Source organism: Nyctereutes procyonoides, unplaced genomic scaffold (assembly GCF_905146905.1).
Source record: "Nyctereutes procyonoides isolate TBG_1078 unplaced genomic scaffold, NYPRO_anot_genome, whole genome shotgun sequence".
NCBI lineage: Eukaryota > Metazoa > Chordata > Mammalia > Carnivora > Canidae > Nyctereutes > Nyctereutes procyonoides.
Window position 1 is genome coordinate 16,406,831 of NW_026575160.1, and position 19,019 is coordinate 16,425,849.

At 44.7% G+C, this 19,019-nt stretch overlaps 1 protein-coding gene across 1 annotated transcript in view; it reads left to right on the top strand.

Moving 5' to 3' along the window:
* Positions 1–613: 613 nt before the first annotated feature.
* Positions 614–19,019, top strand: part of WIPF3 (WAS/WASL interacting protein family member 3) — an 81,036-nt gene continuing 62,630 nt past the window's right edge. Inside the window, exon 1 of the mRNA XM_055314683.1 lies at positions 614–730. The gene's annotated coding sequence lies outside the window, so the exon portion shown is untranslated. The remainder of the gene's footprint in view (positions 731–19,019) is intronic.

A 19,019-nucleotide genomic window follows, 5' to 3' on the forward strand; every position in this document is an offset into this window, starting at 1 on the left:
TTCAAAACACAGTCCGCTCCCCGTCTCCTAGGCTCCAACTGGGGCGGTCTACCTGCCCAGGCCCTTGGCCAGGCCCCTGCACCTGGCTAAGTCCCGGCTCTGAGCCATCACCTCCTGGGGCGGCCTTGCCCTGACCTCCCCCAAGTGTGGATCGGGTGCCATCCCCGCTGCCGCACCCTCCTGGTCCCGGACTGTACTTGCCCTGTAGTGTCCCTTCCAGATCGTGAACTCCGGGAGGGCAGAAGGTGACCCGGGTCTCCCCTTTTGTCGCCAGGGCTCCTGACGCCGCCTGGAGCAGAAGGAGGGTTCCAAAGGCCCGGACTGGGTGGGTGCAGCAGCGGCGCGCCCCCAGCGTGGCGATGCCTTAGGCCGGTCTCCCCGCGGCCGGGACGCGGGACGCGCACCGGGAGAGGCGGGAGGGGCGCGCCGCCGCCGCCGCCGGGACCCGCCCCCCGGGCTCCCGAGCCGCCCCGCCCGCCGGGCCGCGTCCCCGCGCAGGAGCCCGCGGAGCAGGTGGAGCGACGGCCCCGCCCCCGCGTCCCGGCAGCACCAGAGCCCGCGGCGGCCGCGGAGCGGGGCGCACCGAGCGCAGCAGCGAGCGCAGCAGCGGCGGCACCTGCAGCGCCGGGCTGGGGACGGAGCCCGGAGCCCGGAGCCCGGAGGCGGCGGCGGCGGCGGGGACGTCGCCTGGGGCCTGAGTCCTGTCCGGCCCCCGCACGGCCGGCGGCAGGTAGCTCCGCGCGGGGCGGGGAGGGGCGCAGTGGCCCGCGGCGCGGACAGGGGTGCAGCGCGCGCGGGTGCCCGGGCATCTCCGCCCACCCCAGCGCCGCCCGCCGCCCGCCGCGCCTTCCGAGCCCAGCCGGGCCCTACGGCGACGGCGGAGGGTCCCGGGTCCCCGCGGGCTTGCCCGGGGACGTCTTCCCCTGACCCGACTCTCCACCCAGCGGCCCCGGCGCCCAGCCCGCCTGGCCTGGCCCTCGCCGCCCAGCTCCCCCCGCCCCCCAGAACAAAAGGCTGGGGTCTCGCTGAGTAGGGGACGGTCGCACGCAGGAAGAGCCGGGGCGGAGTGAAGAAGAGCTAGGACGTTGCAGGGCTGGAGGTGGCTTTGGGGTTGCAGAGGGAGCAAGCCAGTCCGGGAGGTGTGAAGTGACTTGCCCAAGGTCACACGGCTCGTGCGTGCTGACCTAGCTGGGACCTGCCCGCGGATCTTGGGACTCAGCTCCCAGGGCTCGTGTCCAGACCCCTGGGGTCAGTAGTCTGTGCTCCAGCGATTTAGATCTGGACACGCATACGGGTTTCAGAGTCCTAAGAAGGAGTCAGAGAAGGTGGCAGAGAATGCCCGCCCCTGCCTACCGCCCCCCAGACACGGAGGGATGCGGGCAGCAGGGTCGGGGGAGCGGGCGCTGGGGAAGGGGTTGTGAGGAACAAGCCCCCGTGGGCAGGGAGGCGCAGGCTCGCAGGCACAGTCCGTGCCTTCCGTGCCAGCCGCGTGGGTGTGCCCGCAGCGGGAGCTGCAGCCTCGTGGGGACGGAGTGTACGCCGCTGCTCACACTGCTCCCTACCAAGTGCTACGCGGAGCCTCCCGGAGAGCTGCTCCCTGCTCCCGGCTCCAGGCTCGCGGGGATGCCCCGGCCGCGTCCCTCACGTTAGAGACGTGTTCTGTGACAGCAGCATTTGGAAGCAAAGTTACTCTGTAGCAGGAAGTAGCGCTGTCACTCGGCCTCCCTGAGAGCCTTGAGTCATTGGCTATGACAAGATGAGGGCCTTGTTCTGCGTGGCCTGTGTGATTCGCAAAGTTCATGCCCCTCTCCTTATTTCCAAAATCTTCTATCTCATCAGAAGGAGGATTGGAGGTACATTTCTCATGGGCAACCATGGTAGTAGTAATCGCTGCAACCTCAACCTCCCCTGAGTTGATTTTTTTTGTTTGTTTGTTTGGGTTGGTAACTTTAGGCAAGGCTAATCATGGCAATGTAAGTTAGAAGTGGGGTTGCCTTTGGACCTTTTACAACAACCTGGGCACAAGGGGGGTTTCTGGAATGTGGGAGATGCTCCCTCCCTTGCTTTACTTGTGACTCCACGGGTGTGCACATACAGGTATTTATGAAGTCCCTCCCTTGAAATGTGTGCGCTTGGCTTCTGTGTTACCTCGATTAAAAAGTACATAAAAATTTAATGTTAAAAATCCACTCACTGTGGTAGCACACAGATTAGTGTTTTCCAGGCAGTGCATTTTCGAGCTACATTTAAAAACCACAAAAACAAAAACAAAAATAAAATAAAATAACCACAAAAAAAAAAAAACGAATCAGGAAAGAAAAGAAGGACGGGGGAACAAAAGAAAGTTGAGAAATAATGGGAAATGAAATATACGCTGCAGAGGGCTTTGCCAAATGCCTGTGTGAACATCCTCACGTGGGAGTCACGGTTCTTTAAGGGAGGTGTTTTACAGATGAGCAAATAAAAAGTCACACACTTTAAAAATGCCTTAAGTGCCTTACCCGGGGGAGCCCCAGTTAAGAACCTGGGGACACAGACTTCAAATTCTGTACATACCACCAGAAGCAGTTCTCGGCCACCTGAAGCCCGGACAAGAGACTTGAAGGTTGGCTTCCTGCCTTGCCCTCTTTTTGTTCCTTTCCAGGAGTCTCTGTTGTTTTCATATAATTGTGCATGTGAGATTGTGTCACAGACTGAAGTTAGCAGCAGAAGGGATGGAGGAAGTGCGTGTGTCTAAGAACATACAGTTTTAGAAACAGGAGAAAGCCAGCTGGCCCAGCCTGCCAACGCTCTTTTTAGGAGATTTATTGTTCAGAAACCATATAGAACAGGTTGTGATTTTGCGGTTACTCACACACACACAGAGCACGCACACACACAATGAGTAATATAACCTAGAAAAGGTATGAGAAGCCAAAATATAATTAACCCTAAGGGAGAAGGCATAGAATTTTCACCAGGCAGGAAGAGTCGACTTTCCTACATCCTAGAGTTTATAAAGATACTTTAACGCTGGAGTAACAACAAAAGCAACTAAAAACCACACACTCTACGGAAATAACTGGGCAGCGGAGATGTTTTCTAGCCCACGTGGTCTAAATGTACATTAAATTTGGTACAGAACTATTTGAAACTTTAAGGTACAGTGACATTATATGTAGAGAGACATCGTATCCTAATGTGTGGTCTTCTAGTGATTTCATATTTCTGCCTAAAATTCAGACCTCAGAGAAGTAGAAGCGTGTTTGTTTTACCAGCCAGTTTCACACTGCAGGTTGAATGTTTGCCTTCTTCTTGCCATTATAAGGATCTGATATGGGTTAAGTGGGGCAGCAGCTAAAGAGGTACCTCTGGGTGACTCTACTTAGCCGAGTGCCATCAAGCATGATTATGCATCATGAAGTTATCTTTAGGCGAGTTTTGCCTTGTCACAGTAGTGTTCCTGCCATCTGGCTGCTGGAATATTTAGAAAGGAATCGTAATGTTTGACTGACTTTGCTGATAGCATGACAAAACAAACTTTGAGAGGGAACTGTTAAATATGAGTTAGGTTTGGTGAGAAAATGATTAGTTACTTCTTATTTAGCCACTGTGCTAAACCGAAGAGAGACGTACTGTTCCCAGCTGATGCTGAGCAGGTGCAGCACATATGTTCTTAAGGGCTTCAGCCAATAACGCACTTGAGACTCCCGTTTTGCAATTCTAGTTGGGGCTTTTCCTTAGACCCATTCAAGTGGGAACCTGACCCGTTATGCAGCAGGGGACTCGTGTAGTTACCTGCCATTGTTGAAGCGCCAACCAGATAACGTGAAGCAGAGCAAATGCAGGAAAAATGCCGGGTGGGGCGTGATGTGGACCAGGTACCGTGGAAGATTTTTGAGCGCAACTGGAAGGAATATTTGTCGCGTGTGGGTGATCTATTCCAACAAGACACTGAATCTGAGATGGTGACATCCAGGAAAGAGTGCTAATGGACTGTAAGTCAGCTCTTAGGGGTAGCTCAGGGGAGGTAGTAGCCAGCCTCGGTGCTTGAGCTTCTGAGAACACTTGTCCTTATGAGGATGTGTGCGTGTGACAAAGCAGGATGCCCAGGCTGCTGTCCACTGTGCCTTAGGGGCTGAAGGCTGACACGTCCTGAACACATAGTACATGCCAGGCTAGGCTAAGAGCTTGATCTTAGCCCAAATCGTCGCAATAGCCCTCTAAAGGAGCTGATTCTTCGTACTCCCATTATCAACTGTGACATAGACCCCAAGGGCTAATCTGGTCCTAGAATGATCCTGTCGTACCCTGCTCTGGTCTGCTATCAGCTTGTTTATGACCCCGAGGCACCCTTTACCTCCCTGACTCCCCCTTTTTGCTCCTGAGCTCCTGAACAGGCAGGTGCTTGTCTGCTTCATCTCTGTTCCCAGAACCTGACCATGCATGGCACATGATGAGTACTGCATGGACGAGTGAGCGAATGAATGAAAACCTCTATGTTCTAAAATCAAAAGTCAATTATTTTTGGATTATCTGCCCTTTTAGCTTCTACTGTCTCATTCCCCTCTGTGGGTGGGGGTCATCAGGCATGACTTTATAGACAAGATGTATAAGAGATATCCCCTTTAAAGCTGAAGGATGCTAAGCTCATCCTATAAATTCAGAAGGCCTCAGCTTCTTTTAGAAATTCAATATTATTAGTTCTTTTTTTTTGTCGAAATTTTGTAATTCAGAGTAGCTGGGTTTGAGTCATCATTTATTTATTGTATGGTCTTGGGCAAATGACTTCCCTGTCCCTCAGTTTTCTCATCTGTAAAACAGGCGTAATAATAGTACTTATCTCAGGTTTAGGGTAGATAACTTAAGATAGGTTCCATGCAGGGACGCCTGGGTGGCTCAGTGGTTGAGCATCTGCCTTCGGCTCAGATCATGATCCCGGGATCTTAGGACCAAGTCCCACATCGAGCCTGCTTCTCCTTCTGCCTGTGTCTCTGCCTCTCTCTCTCTGTCTCTCATGAATAAATAAAATCTTAAAAAGAGAAAGAAAGTTCCATACTTAGAACAGTACCTCGTTCGTAGCAATGGTCAGTAAAGTAGCTGCTGTCATCTGATGCTTTTAAAAGTTGTTTGCCTTAAATGGTTCCTATCCCATAAAGCATTTGAGGAGTTTACAAAAACAGGTAATAAACATAAAATTAATAGCGAATGAAACCAGGGTAAAGAGAATGCACAAATTAGAAAGCAAGATAAAATCAGAGGTAATTTAGAGAATAAGACTCTATCATAAGGTGCAGTTGAGTTTACTATAAGTCTAGTGTAGTTTCTGGAGAGAAGATTAAAAATTTGTCAGAGCTTCCCAGTAGCCAAAACAGAGAGGAAAACGCAAATAGTTATTTGATCCACAGTGACCATGAGATAAAAACAGATCAGTTGCACAGTTTTTCCTGGTCCTAAAACCTGGGATAACTTTCTCCTGGCAGGTCTTCAAAGGAATCACTGTTGCCATAGAGATCTAAGTGTTCCACAGGGTCCCTGCCCTGAAGACAATGGAAGTTTTGTGGTAGAAGGCAATAATAAATGTTTCCTAGAACATTATGGACTGCAGTTCCAGAGACATAATCCCAGAGCACAGTCCAGCAAAAGTTCTTCTGTGAAGGGCCAGCAAGCTGTGGTTTGGGGACATGCTATTTTCTTAGCTATGTTTACTGAGGGCCTGGGGAGTAGAAAGATTCTTTCTTCCACAGATTATAATTCTTGTGAGAGTCATGTGAACAATCCCATCTTTAAGAACATTCATTTTGGCTAAAGCCATTTAAATATACCAGCTCAATTTACCTCCTCCAGAAGGGTGTTTCATGCACATATGCTCATTAATAGGGTTTGTATTCATGAATTTTCTTAATACAGTAGTCCCATAATCTCTGTTTAGCTGCAAATTTTATCCCACTGTCTGGAAGAAAGAAAAATCCAGTACTCAATACTACCTCTTAAGGCCCTTAATGCTTTCAGTACTACTTGGTAGTAAAAATAAATATCTTGGGGGCACCTAGGCAGTGCCAAAGAGCATCTGCCTTTGGCTCAGGTCATGATGCCGGGAGTCCTGGAATGGAGCCCCACGTCAGGCTCCTCGCTCTCCCTCTTCCTGTGTCCCTCCCCCTCCTCATGCTCTTTGTCTATCTCTCAAATAAATAAAATCATCTTTAAAAAAGAATAAATATTTTGTTTCTAAACTTTTTTTGGTAGTTGAAATGGTCTTGTCTTTTTTAGTCTCTCTGTTATATGCGAATATAATACCAATGTATATAATAACACTGATAGATGTATTAGTTCAAATGTGATTTCTAGCAGTTAAAATTGCATTCAGCTACCAAAACAAACAAAACAAAACAACATATACATTAGAATCTTTTTTTTTTTCAGATTTTATTTATTTATTCATGAGAGACACACAGAGAGAAGCAGAGACACAGGCAGAGGGAGAAGCAGGCCCCGTGCAGGGAGCCTGACGTGGGACTCGATCCCAGGTCTCCAGGATCAGGCCCTGGGCTGAAGGTGGCACCAAACCGCTGAGCCACCCAGGCTGCCCTAGAATCTGGTTTAAACAGATACAAGTTTATTTATCTTGTTGAACTAGACTAGACTCCCAAGAAAGGCAGTCCAGGGCTGATGCGGGGGCCCAAACAATACTTTCAACCTCCTGATTCACTGTCCTTAACCTGTAGGACCTCATCTTACATCTGGTTGCCTCATGGTCACAAGTTGGCTGCTGTTATGTCTAGGTTTAGAATCAGGAAGAAAAGGAAGATGTAAATGCCCAAAGAGTGAGGGCCCTTCCATTAGAGAGGTGTTACCTTTTTATTCAGAAAGTAATACCCTCTTTAGCTACTTCCACCTACATCTTGTTCGCCAGGATGATGTCACAAGGTTGCTCAAAATATAAGGGATTCTGAGAAATCAAATATTTTTAGCTGAGTAAATTGCAACTGCTACCACCCCACCCACAAATTAGGGGTTTTGCTATGAGGAAGAAGAGGGAATGGCTATTGAATAGGCAATTAGCATTATCAGCCACCTGACACCTGACTTACTGCCATTATTAGCCACGTCCCTGACTTAATTAGAAATTACAGAAGGCAACTCAGTAGTTTAAAATGTTACGCATTTCCAGATCTTCATACAATTAGCATGAGAGAATGAGACATACCCAACTGCCTTATGTGAAGATTCCTGAATCACTATCACCAGGCCTGATTCTTTCCTAAATTTCAGATCTAAATTTCCATTTGTCAAAAGCATCTCAGATGCTCCTAATTAAATCCCCTTCTCCCTGCCCATCTATGCCCCTTCTGACCACACACACACTTTCTCCCGTCTGCTTATTTACTATACTAGATTGTCTCGGCCAGGAGCACTAGGGTTATCCTGGGCTCATACTGCTGATACCCATTCCAGACATCCAAACTAATATTCTTGTTTCTATCCCATTTACCGTGATTATAATTCAAATAAATATCCATCCTCACTCAAGTGGATCCCCAAATTGCTCTACCCATTTGCTGCTTTTCCCTATAATTCACTCTCCACGCACAGGGCCCCCAGGGTGCTGTTTTTAAAACACAAGTATCTAACATCTTTCCTGTCTTTAACAGCCTACAAAGTAAGGTTCTGTGAGCACCATGCTGGCTGGGGCTGGCTGCCGCACACCCCACGCATGCACTGGTGGCAAAGCTTTGCTCCTACCCTCCTCACTCCCTTCAACCGTGGAAGGTCTGCTTCAGAGGTTTCTTATGCTTTTTACGTATCCATCACCCATGGAACCAATTAATTCGTGTTTCCAAAACACTACATATTTGTATTAATATTTTTTGCCCTGGATTCTGTTTTGCCTGATACTAATCACACTGCACCAATTGTTTTTTGTAACACAGCCTTCTTGGGTTATAATTCACATACCATAAAATTCACTCTCTTAAAATGTGCAATTCAGTGGTTTTTGGAATATTCAGAGTCACTCGACCATCACTGTCATCTACTTTCGGAACATTTTCAACACCCTAAAAAGGAACCCACTAGCAATCACTCCTCACCTTCTGTCTCCTCAGCCCTGACAACCACCAATCTCCTTTTTACTTTTATGGATTTACCTATTCGGGATATTTCGTATAAATAGGACCGTACAGTACGTGGCCTTTTGCAATTGGCTGGCTGGGTTGCTTGCTTTCCTTCCTTCCTTTCCTTCCTTTTTTCTTCTCTTCTCTTTTTCTTTTCTTTTCTTTCTTTCTTAAGATTATTTATTTATTTGAGAGAGAGAGCAAGCATGAGCTGGAGAGGAGGGTCAGAGGGAGAGGGAGAAGCAGCCTCCCTGCTGAGCAGGGAGCCTGCTGCGGGGCTCTATCCCAGGATCTTGGGATAACTGACTGAGCCACCCAGGTGCCCGTGGATTGGCTTCTTTCACTCAGCATAATGATTTTGGGGTTTATCCATGCTGTAGCTTATATCAATCTTTCATTCATTTTTTGTTGCCAAATAATATTTCATCTCACAGCCATTTTGTTTATCCACTCATAAGTTGATAGACATTTGGGTTCTTTCTACATTTTGGCAATTATGAACAATGTTACTGGAAATACTCATGTGGAAGTTTTGGTGTGGGCTTAAGTTTGCATTTCTCTTGGGTAGATACCTGGGAGCGGAGTCGGTGGGTCCTATGATAACTGTTGGACATTTCAAAGAACTTTCAGACTTTTCCAAAGTAGCTACACCATTTTGCATTCCCACCAGCAGAGTACAGTTAGCTCTGCCAAAGGGAGGAGGATCTCCCTGCAGAGCAGTGGGCACCTGAGAGTGTTTTAAAGGATCAGTAGGAATTTTTCAGGTGCCAAAGGCTGTCATACACAGCCTGAATAACATGGACAAAGACGCTGAGATAGAAAAGGTATGTAAGAAGATGTCACAGATGTGGTGTGGGTAAAGTATAGGATGCATAGAACAGAGTGGAAAACGAGATGTAGAAATTGCCTCCATGGAAAGGGGTATGTGGTAAAGCAGGGAATGATGCCCCTTGGCCTGGGAGGTACACCCTCTGGTCACTTGGCTATCACTGACCTGTGCTTGCTGCCATAGGAAAGGATCAGCCTGGTGAGGGATGATGGCTCCTTGCCACCGACTGTTTGAGGTTCTAGCAGAACGTCAAGGTGGACAAGAGACTACAGGGGCCACAGTCTGCGTGGTCCTTCTCTGTCCCAAGCCGGAGCAGTCTCAAAAAGTCATTTTCAGGAGGGCTCACCATCCTAAGTGAAAAGTTACCACCTTAGCCTTAGAGAGTAAAAAAACGCCCTCATCATAAAATCTAGTGTCATCAAATAAATTAAGGAAAGAGGTGGTAATTTATTGTGTAAAATGACTCATTATTTTATAATATCGATTACGGGTTTCCATTGCATAATAAATTCCTTTTGTATACTTAAAGCATTCCTTGATTTTCCAAAATTAGAGATGCCATTTTGCAGAAGCATAACAGTTATATGAAATGAGGCTTACTTATAAATGTGTGATTAATATTATGTATTTTTAATTAGCCTCGTTCTTCTTTTAGCTCGTTCATAGGCAGCAAAAAAAAAAAAAGGACAGGAAATCAATATTTTCTCCTTTCAGCCTTGGGAACTGCGCACACAATGATTTTCGTCACAGTTAGCTATAATTTAAATACCAGAGTCAATGATAAATATAATCAATATTTCCATTTTTTCCCTTCGCCAAATATGTCCGAAAACCATAGCACGTTCAATGAATGATCTGGGAACAAATTTGTGTTTCAGTTAAGAGTCTTATAAAAGGAAACTAATTTATGAGCTCATTGTAGGCATGACTTGCTAGGTTTCATATTAGATTGTGGTTAATGTATATCTTAATTTTAGAACTCACGTAGACAAGACTATATTAATCCTTTCAGCATTTCAGCAGATAATTAACTACAATGTCCGATCAGGCCTGAGCAGATTCAGCTTCAGGAACTATTGTCATCAGGGCGGTGTTTCCCAGGTGTTAGAAATCCTTCCCATCACCTCGGTGAGAGTGAATGGACACTCGGTGTGGTTTCCCTTTCACGTTTGTGTGTCAGTTCCAATTCTCATACAGTATGAGAATCCATCCAGCAGGCTGGATCCATTCGTGGATTAAATGAGTCTATAGAAAAAGAGCCTTTCAGTAAAGGACACAGTGTCCCAATGGTGTAGGGCAGAGAATTTCATCAGCCTTGATATTCTGCAACAGAGCTTTACAAACTTGAGCAGGCATAAAATCACTCGTTGAGAAGATTCTCCCAAAGATTCTAATTCAGGAGGTCTGGGATGGACACTGTGCCTTGCTTACATGTTTCCACATTCTAGAACTACTCAAAGTGTGGTCTCCAGACCAGCAGCGTTGACCTGGAAGCTTGTTAGAAATACAGAATTTTAGGACCCACTCAGACTACTGAATGAGAATCTACATTTTCATAAGATCCACCCCCCCACCCCCACCGTGATTCATTCTCCATTAAAGTTTGGGGAGCATCACTGTAGATCAGTTTCCCAAAGCACAAAGGCTTAAGTATCACCAGGGAAACATGAAATGCATTGAGATGGTATATAGACAACATCTTAACAATTATTACATTCACTTTTTTATTACTTTCTATTTATGTATTACTTTCTATAAACATTATGGAAATGTATATAGACAACATTTTAACAATTATTGCATTCACTTTTTTATTGCTTTCTATTTATGGAAGATGATTTTGGTTTTCCAAATAGCGATAATTTAAAGTTTCTTCTGCAAAATAAATTTATCTAGCTAAAAGAAAGTTCAGGTGGTATGTGGATGTGACAAAAACTATAAAAGCCTTTTATAAATTTTTAAAATTTTTTTATTTTAAATTCTTTAAATTCAATTTTGTTAAAATATACTGTATTTCTAGTCACTGGGGTAGAATTTACTGATTCATCAGCTACCTATAACACCCAGTGCTCATTCCATCAAGCGCCCTCCTTAATGCCCATCACCCAGTTTTCCCATCTCCCCACCCACCTCGCCTCCAGCAACCCTCAGTTTGTTTCCTAGAGTTCTGCATCTCTTTTGGTTTTCCTCCCTCTCTATTTTTATCTTAGTTTTCCTTCCCTCCCCCTGTGTTCATCTGTTTTGTTTCTTAAATTCCACATATGAGTAAAATTATATGGTATTTGTCTCTCTCTGACTTACTTTACTTAGCATAATACCCTCTAGTTCCATTCACCTAGTTGCAAATGGCAAGATTTCATTGTATCCCGTGGCTGAGTAATATTCCATTGTGTTTGTGTGTGTGTGTGTGTGTTGTGTGTGTCTATATATATACCGCATATTCTTTATCCATTCATCTGTCAATGGACATATGGGCTCTTTCCATAGTTTAGCTATTGTGGACATTGCTGCTATGACATTGGGGTGCAGGTCCCCTTTGATCACTATGTATCCTTTGAATAAATACCTAGTAGTGCAATTGCTGTGTCATAGGGTAGCTCTATTTTTAACTTATTGAGGACCCTCCTTCCTATTTTGCAAAGTAAAACCCATGTGTTTTTAAGTGACTTAAGTTAGCTTGGGCTTAAGAGCATGGACTCTGGAGACAGACACCCTAGGTTTGAATGCCAGCTCCTCCGCTAATTCATTGTGTGACTTTGGGTAGATTTCTTAACCCTTCTGTGCTTCAGTTTCCTCATCTGAAGTATGGGGACAATTGTAGCGCTTAATCTGATTGGGCTGTTGTGGGGCTCAAATCGGTTGATATACAAAGAGCCTTAAGAACAAGATCTGATACATAGTAACAGCTATCACAGAGCTAACTTGTTTTACTATTCTCCAGAACATAAATGGTCAAGGATTTTTTTTTTAACCTATGTTTTTTTTTCCCCCTCCCCGTGTCCCCTGCTTCCCTGCTTATTCAGCCCAACGTGCCCCAACTCCCCAAAAAGGCTGAATATTTCCAGGACTTGTATACCATTGAGGAGAGTGAGGGTATCAATTTCCATTTGGCCTAAACCAGGACAGTGTTAACTAGGAGAGGTGACGTGTGGGATGTGAGATCTTATGGGTGGGAAGTCCCAAGAGAAGGCTATGCCCAGAGCATTCACTCATCACACAATGAGGAAGGGACAGCAGAAAGTGAACACTCCTAAACCATTTTCACTGTCACCAGGAGAGGTTTTTTGTTTTTTTTTAAATTTTCTTTATTATTTTCCTTATAGCTTTGGCAACTTTTTTTTTTTTTGGCAACTTTGCCATGTGTTTTTCTTTCTTTCTTTTGTTTTAAGATTTTATTTATTTATTTGACACACACAGAGAGAGCGAAAGACAGCACAAGCAAGGGGAAGCAGCAGGCAGAGGGAGAGGGAGAAGCAGGCTCCCCACTGAGGAGGGAGCTCCACATGGAGCTCCATCCCAGGACCCTGGGATCATGACCTGAGCCAAAGGCAGACACTTAACCAGTTGAGCCACCCAGGTGCCCCCATCTTTCAAGAAACCTTTTATTTGTGCCTTGTATGCTCATGGACTGGGGGTTGTGATTTCCTGGCCACAAGGCACCTTTGATAACTAAATGACGGACCTGGAGTACCTTGCTGAGACCATCATGTGAGCAGTTGTTTGTCACCTGGGGCTCCTTCACCTTTATTAGTTCAGAGGTGAGAAATCTCTGCCTGGCTCCCTCATTTCACAGCCAAATAAGAGACTCAATGGGACAATGGCACAACGTAAAAAGTCATGAGTGCACAGAGAAGTTTATTTTCAGATTCCTACTGAGATGTATTTTAAGAACCAGCAGAAGGAACTTTTGTCAAATAGTAGCAGTAACCCTTCTTGCTTATATTTTAAAAATAGGTACACATTCTACTTGTCAACAACTGTAATCTGACAAACTACTCTTGGAAGAAAAAAAAAAGGAGCGTATAGTTTAGTCAAAGGCAACTAGTGTGTAAACTTGTTTACCATAAGCGATTTCTCTCTGATAAAGCTCAGTTGGTGTATATGTACATACAGAACTTTTTATTTTAACAAGCTAGGCAAGCCCACTCCACATCTATTTCTGAATCAGGTGCGGAAGGAAGGAAGGGTGGGAGGGAGGGTTCATCACCCGCCCCGACACTCCCAACCCCACTAGCTCCTGGTAGAGAGGTTGTACCATGCAGTCCATGGATCCTGTATGTCCTGTAACAGAACATACCTGTTGGCCCAGTGATTTTTAAAAACACTTTTTGAATTAGTTACCGACGTTTCAAAACTGGACTTCACACCAAAATCTGGATTTGGGGCTTTGGGGGGAAAACCGAAAGGATGTGGCCATACTGGGTTTGCATTCCCACTGAAGGGGGGCCTCCAGCTGCAGACCCACGCTGTCACTCCTGTGAGCCAGGGCCCCTCCACACCTTGTCCTTCCACTGTTGTGACCACTGAGTCACAAATCAGCTCCCTGCCTGCAAGGGATGCTGGGAAAGGGAGCTCCTGGCTTCTGGCTGAGGGGGCCAGGACTCCTCTGAGAAGTCCACCATCTTTTGAACTCTTTTCCAATGCCTGAGGAGATGGTGGATGGCCACAACAAGACACATGTCCACCCCTACCTGAGAGAAGAGATACTTGCAGAATAGTGTAGTGTCATTTCAGCCCCTCTGTGATTCTGGCCTTTTTTCTCTTCTCCCCTCCCCGCTACATACAGAGCCTCCCAGGCTTGCTTTCTCCCCCTTCTTCTGTCTCTGCTCATATGCTACCCTCCCTAACTAGAACAGCCTCCTGTAGCCACCTTGTCACCTGCTGAAGAATGCCATAGCTTCTACCCAACATTTATCTACTGCCCCCCGCCCTCCTCATATTGGAATTGATGGTGACATTCCTGAGCGCTCCACAGCCCTCTTGGGACATGTGTCCCGCTCCACCTTTTATTGTAGTTATTTGTGGGGATGCAGGTGGTGGTGTGATGCTGATAAATAAGCTTCCAGTTAAGCATCTGCTGCCTGTCAAGACCTCTGTAATACTCTTCATGTACAGTCTTTGTTTTAGTCCCGACAACCAACCAAGAGTTAAGCTTTCTAGACAGTTTACAGGTAAAGAAAATGAGACCCCCTGGGGCTAAGTGACTTGATCAAGGCCACACAGCTGGGAAAAGCACACCTGTCTGACCCTGAGAGCAGCACTGTCCCCTGTACTGGGGGCGGGGGGGGGGGCTCTCACGTGGAAGTGGCATTAGTTTTGCCGCCCTCCACACCTTCTAAGGGTGTTTGGATATCTAACCTGCGTCTCAGCACTGTTTTTCAGAGTTATTTCATGAGTCGGGAGAAAACACAAAAGCCTTTGAGAATCTGGCTTTTTTTATCCTCGGCATTTTTTTAAAATACATTACAGAGCAAAATAACAGTTTTAAGTGTGTCGAGAGAGCACAAAGCTTCAAAGAGCTCATGGTACAGCCTGTGACTTCCTGGAGCTCTGCATTCTTAACTGTCAGATTTTAACAAATACTTCTCTAGGTAATTGCTTAATTATTTTATCTGTCAAGAAAAAGCCTTCAAAGCCATCAAGTACCACATGTAAAAATACCCTCTAATCCTAGAGTTTGAAACATCATCCCAGGGAGTTCAGCAAGACAGAAGCCCAATGGCACCTGATTACTCTCAGATTTCTCAAAATAAAATTGAAAGGACAGCAAGGATGCCTAGGTTCAGGAGGAGCAAGTGCAAGAATTATGCTTACCTATATGAGGTCCTTTTCACCTGAGGGTCTCAGGAATATTTAAAAATCTTTGCATAATGGAAGCAGATAATATGACCTAGATGACACCAAGTTATTAAAACCAAGAAGTGAGGTTTTGGATCAGAGAGGCCAGAGCTTTAACTCATCTCTGTTACTCTTTCTGAAACTTGGAGGAAACTAGTAATGTCTCTGAGATAAAATTCGGTTCTCTATCATAGGAAAAGCCAGTGCCTACCATAGAGTTGTTGAGGGCATTAAACGGGACAGTGTGTTATAAGTACCTGATGCAGTGCTGAGCCCATACAGGGGGTTCAGAAAGTTATCCGGTCGATCCTCATTATTCACGGATTCCATAGGTTGCTAGTCACCTACTCATTGAACTCTATTTGCAACCCCAAAGTCAGTATTCATCGGCACTGTCATGTACAGAGTGGGGGGAAACCTGGGGCCTCCCCGTGCACACGTGCTTCCCAGCTGAGGTCCAACGAGGCGGCACTCTGCATGCTTGCTCCAGTTCTCACGCTGTAAACCAGTGTTCTTTGCACATGCTATTTAGTGCCATGTTTTTTGGATTTGTGTGCTTGTTGTTGGTGAGTTTGCTGGTTTAAATGGCCCCTCCCAAATATAATGCTGAAGTGCGATCTAGTGTTGTGCACAGAAAGGCTGTGTTGTGCTTTATAGAGAAAATGTGGTAGAGAGGGCACCTGGGCGGCTCAGTGGTTGAGCATCTGCCTTCAGCTCAGGTCGTGATCCTGGGGTCCTGAGATCGAGTCCCGCATCGGGCTCCCTATGGGGAGCCTGCTTCTCCCTCTGCCTGTGTCTCTGCCTCTGTGTTCTCATGAATAAACAAATAAAATCTTTAAAAAAAAATGTGTTAGAGAACCTTCATCTAGGCATGAGGTATAATGCTGTTGGCATGGAGTTCAAGTTAATGTACCAACAATATATATGAAATGAGGTGTCTTATAGCAGAAATACACATAAAACAAGAATCTGTATTAGTGAATTCACAAAAGCCTTGTGACTAAATGTCCAGAGGAGTCTAACTCTTTGTGTTTCTGTGAAGCACAGTGGTTCAGTATTTGCTAACTCGGTGTCTCTGGCAACTTTATAGAATATAACTACTGCAAATAATGAGGATTGGCTCTATTCTATTAAGTTCCTGTGTTGGGCAACTTAAAAATTAGTGGCTGTATGCATTTAAACTCCAGACTCTCCATGATGTAACACAGTACAAGTTTTTCATTTTTGTAAAGTCCAATAAAGAATTTGGTGGATGGCCTTAAAGAGGTGAGTCAGGAACCCAGATTTCTTATATCTTGTGGCTGTGCCCACATATCAGACCTTTCCTTCCAGCCAGTGGATGGAGGAAGAGAGGAAAACTGTGGGTAGAAAGTCTTTATGGGCCTCATGGAAGACATCACGGCTGCCTTCATTCTGTTGGCCAGAGCTCAGTCACATGGTCACATCTAACCACAGAGGACACTAGGAGATATAATCCAGCTGTGGGCTAAGGGGTTGCATGAATAGTTCTGCCATAGTTCTCCTTAATTCCTTCCTGTGGCCATTTTTTTCTTAGATAAATGACCTTAGGTAAGTGACATTTAAGTTTCTAAAGTTACTTTCCTAATCCCTTTCCAGTTCTTCACCAAGGGAAGGTCTGACTCCTCTCATCCGTCTTGCTTAAAAGATGTAATCCTCATTTAATGAGACCTCTATGTTTTCTTGTTCTGTGATACTTCAGCCAACCCTTTAATCCCTATTGTAAAGTTTTGACTGAAATTATTTTACCACTGAATTAAGGATCACAAAGAGATATATACCCAATGCCTTTCATGAAAGAAATTGTTAAAATACAAATAGCTGATCATTCATCTTTGTTCCAACTAAACTGTGAGCTCACATCCAACTTCCTTTAGCATTCAGCCAGTAAAATAGTAAAACACCAGCTTTATCCGACTAATACACACAGTTTGTTTTATTGTATAATAAGATAATATTGATGCTACTTAGAAGAAATATCTACTACCAACTGGCATCTCTGCTCAATTTTAATATAGTTTTATTCTCTGGACTCTGATGAATATTATTTTTTTCAGTCTTTCTCTTCCTGTTTTACTATCAAGGACAGAAAGAGTGACACAGAAAGACTGCTAGTAACTTTCAGGGGAATACTTTATAAGAAAATTGTGGTCTTGGGCAGCCTCGGTGGCGCAGCAGTTTAGCGCCGCCTGCAGCCCAGGGCGTGATCCTGGAGACCCTGGATGGAGTCCCACGTCAGGCTCTCTGCATGGAGCCTGCTTCTCCCTCTGCCTGTGTCTCTGCCTCTGTATGTGTGTGTGTGTGTGTGTGTCTATGAATAAATAAATAAAATCTTAAAAAAAAAAAAAAGAAAATTGTGGTCTCCTAAGGGGATCAGCTCATGCACCTCTTTGGAACTCTTATAAAAACTATCATGGACTCTTTCCACATGAAAGTGTAACTTATGTGTATATCTTATACCACTTTAAATTTTTTTATATAATGTATTTGAGAGAGAGTGAGTGCATGCGTGGGAAGTGAGGCAAGGGGAGAGGAAGAAAGAGAATCTCAAGTAGACTCCCTGATGAGTGAAGATCCCAATACAAGGCTTGATCTCACAACCCTGAGATCATGACCTGAGCCAAAATCAAAAGTAAGATTCTCAACCAAGTGAGCCCCCCAGGTTGCCCCATCATGTTAAATTTTTTGTACAATTTTAGGGGGTTCTTAACCCTGCTGAAAACAGGGCAGTACCATATGTTCCAGCAATTCTATTCCTAGGTATATGCCCAAAAGAATTGAAAGCAGGGTCTTGAAGAGATACTTGTATATTGATGTTCATAGTTATATTCACAGTACTCAAAAGGTGAAAGCAACCCAAGTATCTATCAACAACAGATGAATGGATAAACAAAATGTGGTGGGTGCATACATGCAATTAAGGAAGGAAATTCTAGCACATGCTACAACATGAATGAAACTTGAAGACAAATAAGCCAGACACAAAAGGACAAATATTATATTTGAGGTACCTAGAATAAGCAAATTCACACTAAAAGTAGGCTAGAAGTTACCAGGGGGTAGGGGAGGAGGAATGGAAAGTTATTATTTAATGGGCACTTGTTGGGATGATGAATAATTCTGGAAATGATAGTGGTGATGATTGTACAACATTGTGAAAGTACTTGATGTCACTGAATTGTACACTTTGCAATTATGAAAATGATACATTTTGTAGTATGCACATTTTGCCACACACACAAAAAAATCATGTTGAGAAGAGGCTGGACTTTAGAGCTTGGGAAGCCTGGGTTCCAGTCCCAAGTCCACCCATGACTCTCTGTGTGGGATTTGGGACAAAGTACTTAACATCTCTGAATGTCAGTTTTCTTACCTATAAAATTGGGATTAAACTACTGACCTCAGAGGCTTGATGTGGAAATTACTGTGATTAGCCGGTCACATGGCAGCCACTCTACACAAAGGTAAAGAGAATGTGTGTGAAGTAAGCAAAATCCAGGGGACTAGGTTAGGAACAAAGTTCCAGGTTACATAATTGCTTTTTGCCTGTAAGAGATAAGAATATTACCATTAAATAATACAAACCGGAGGAGTTTAAAGCTAAAGAAACGGGCATGGGCCTTGCTCTGGCCTTCCACTAACTACAGAGACAGAAGGAACACAAAACCACCCCGGCCTAAGATTGATGTTTATTTTTGTTGCCACTTAAATTGTTAGATTCTTCTATAAGTTTTCCTCATTTTTGTAAACTGTGGGATTTTTCCTTAGTATACATTTTAAGCTTTTTCAGCGTGTCTTGATGTGGATTCTAAGACACACACACACACACACACACACACCACCCACTCCACAGTGAAATACCACATTTATTTGGAGATCATACATCCTCTAATATTAACTGTTTGCCACATAACCATATTTGCAGGATTGTGCCCCGAAGCCCTGTCTGTAGCAAATACCAGATTGTATAGAAACAGCAGCCCGGCAACGGCAAGAAGAGTAAAAGCAGAAGAGAAGGAAGCAGGAAAATGATTAATGCACTTTGCAAGCCTTGTTCAAGGCTGGCATCGTGAGTAACGTTGAGCCCGTGACATTCAGAAAGGTTAAATTTCATTCCATTTGCTCTGCTTAGGAAAATGGGAGTATGTACAGAATATTTTTAAACTGCATCAGAAAGGAAAAAGCGAGAAAGTTTAATGCTAAGCAGATAGGATGCAGCTGTTTGGAAAAATCGTTATGGA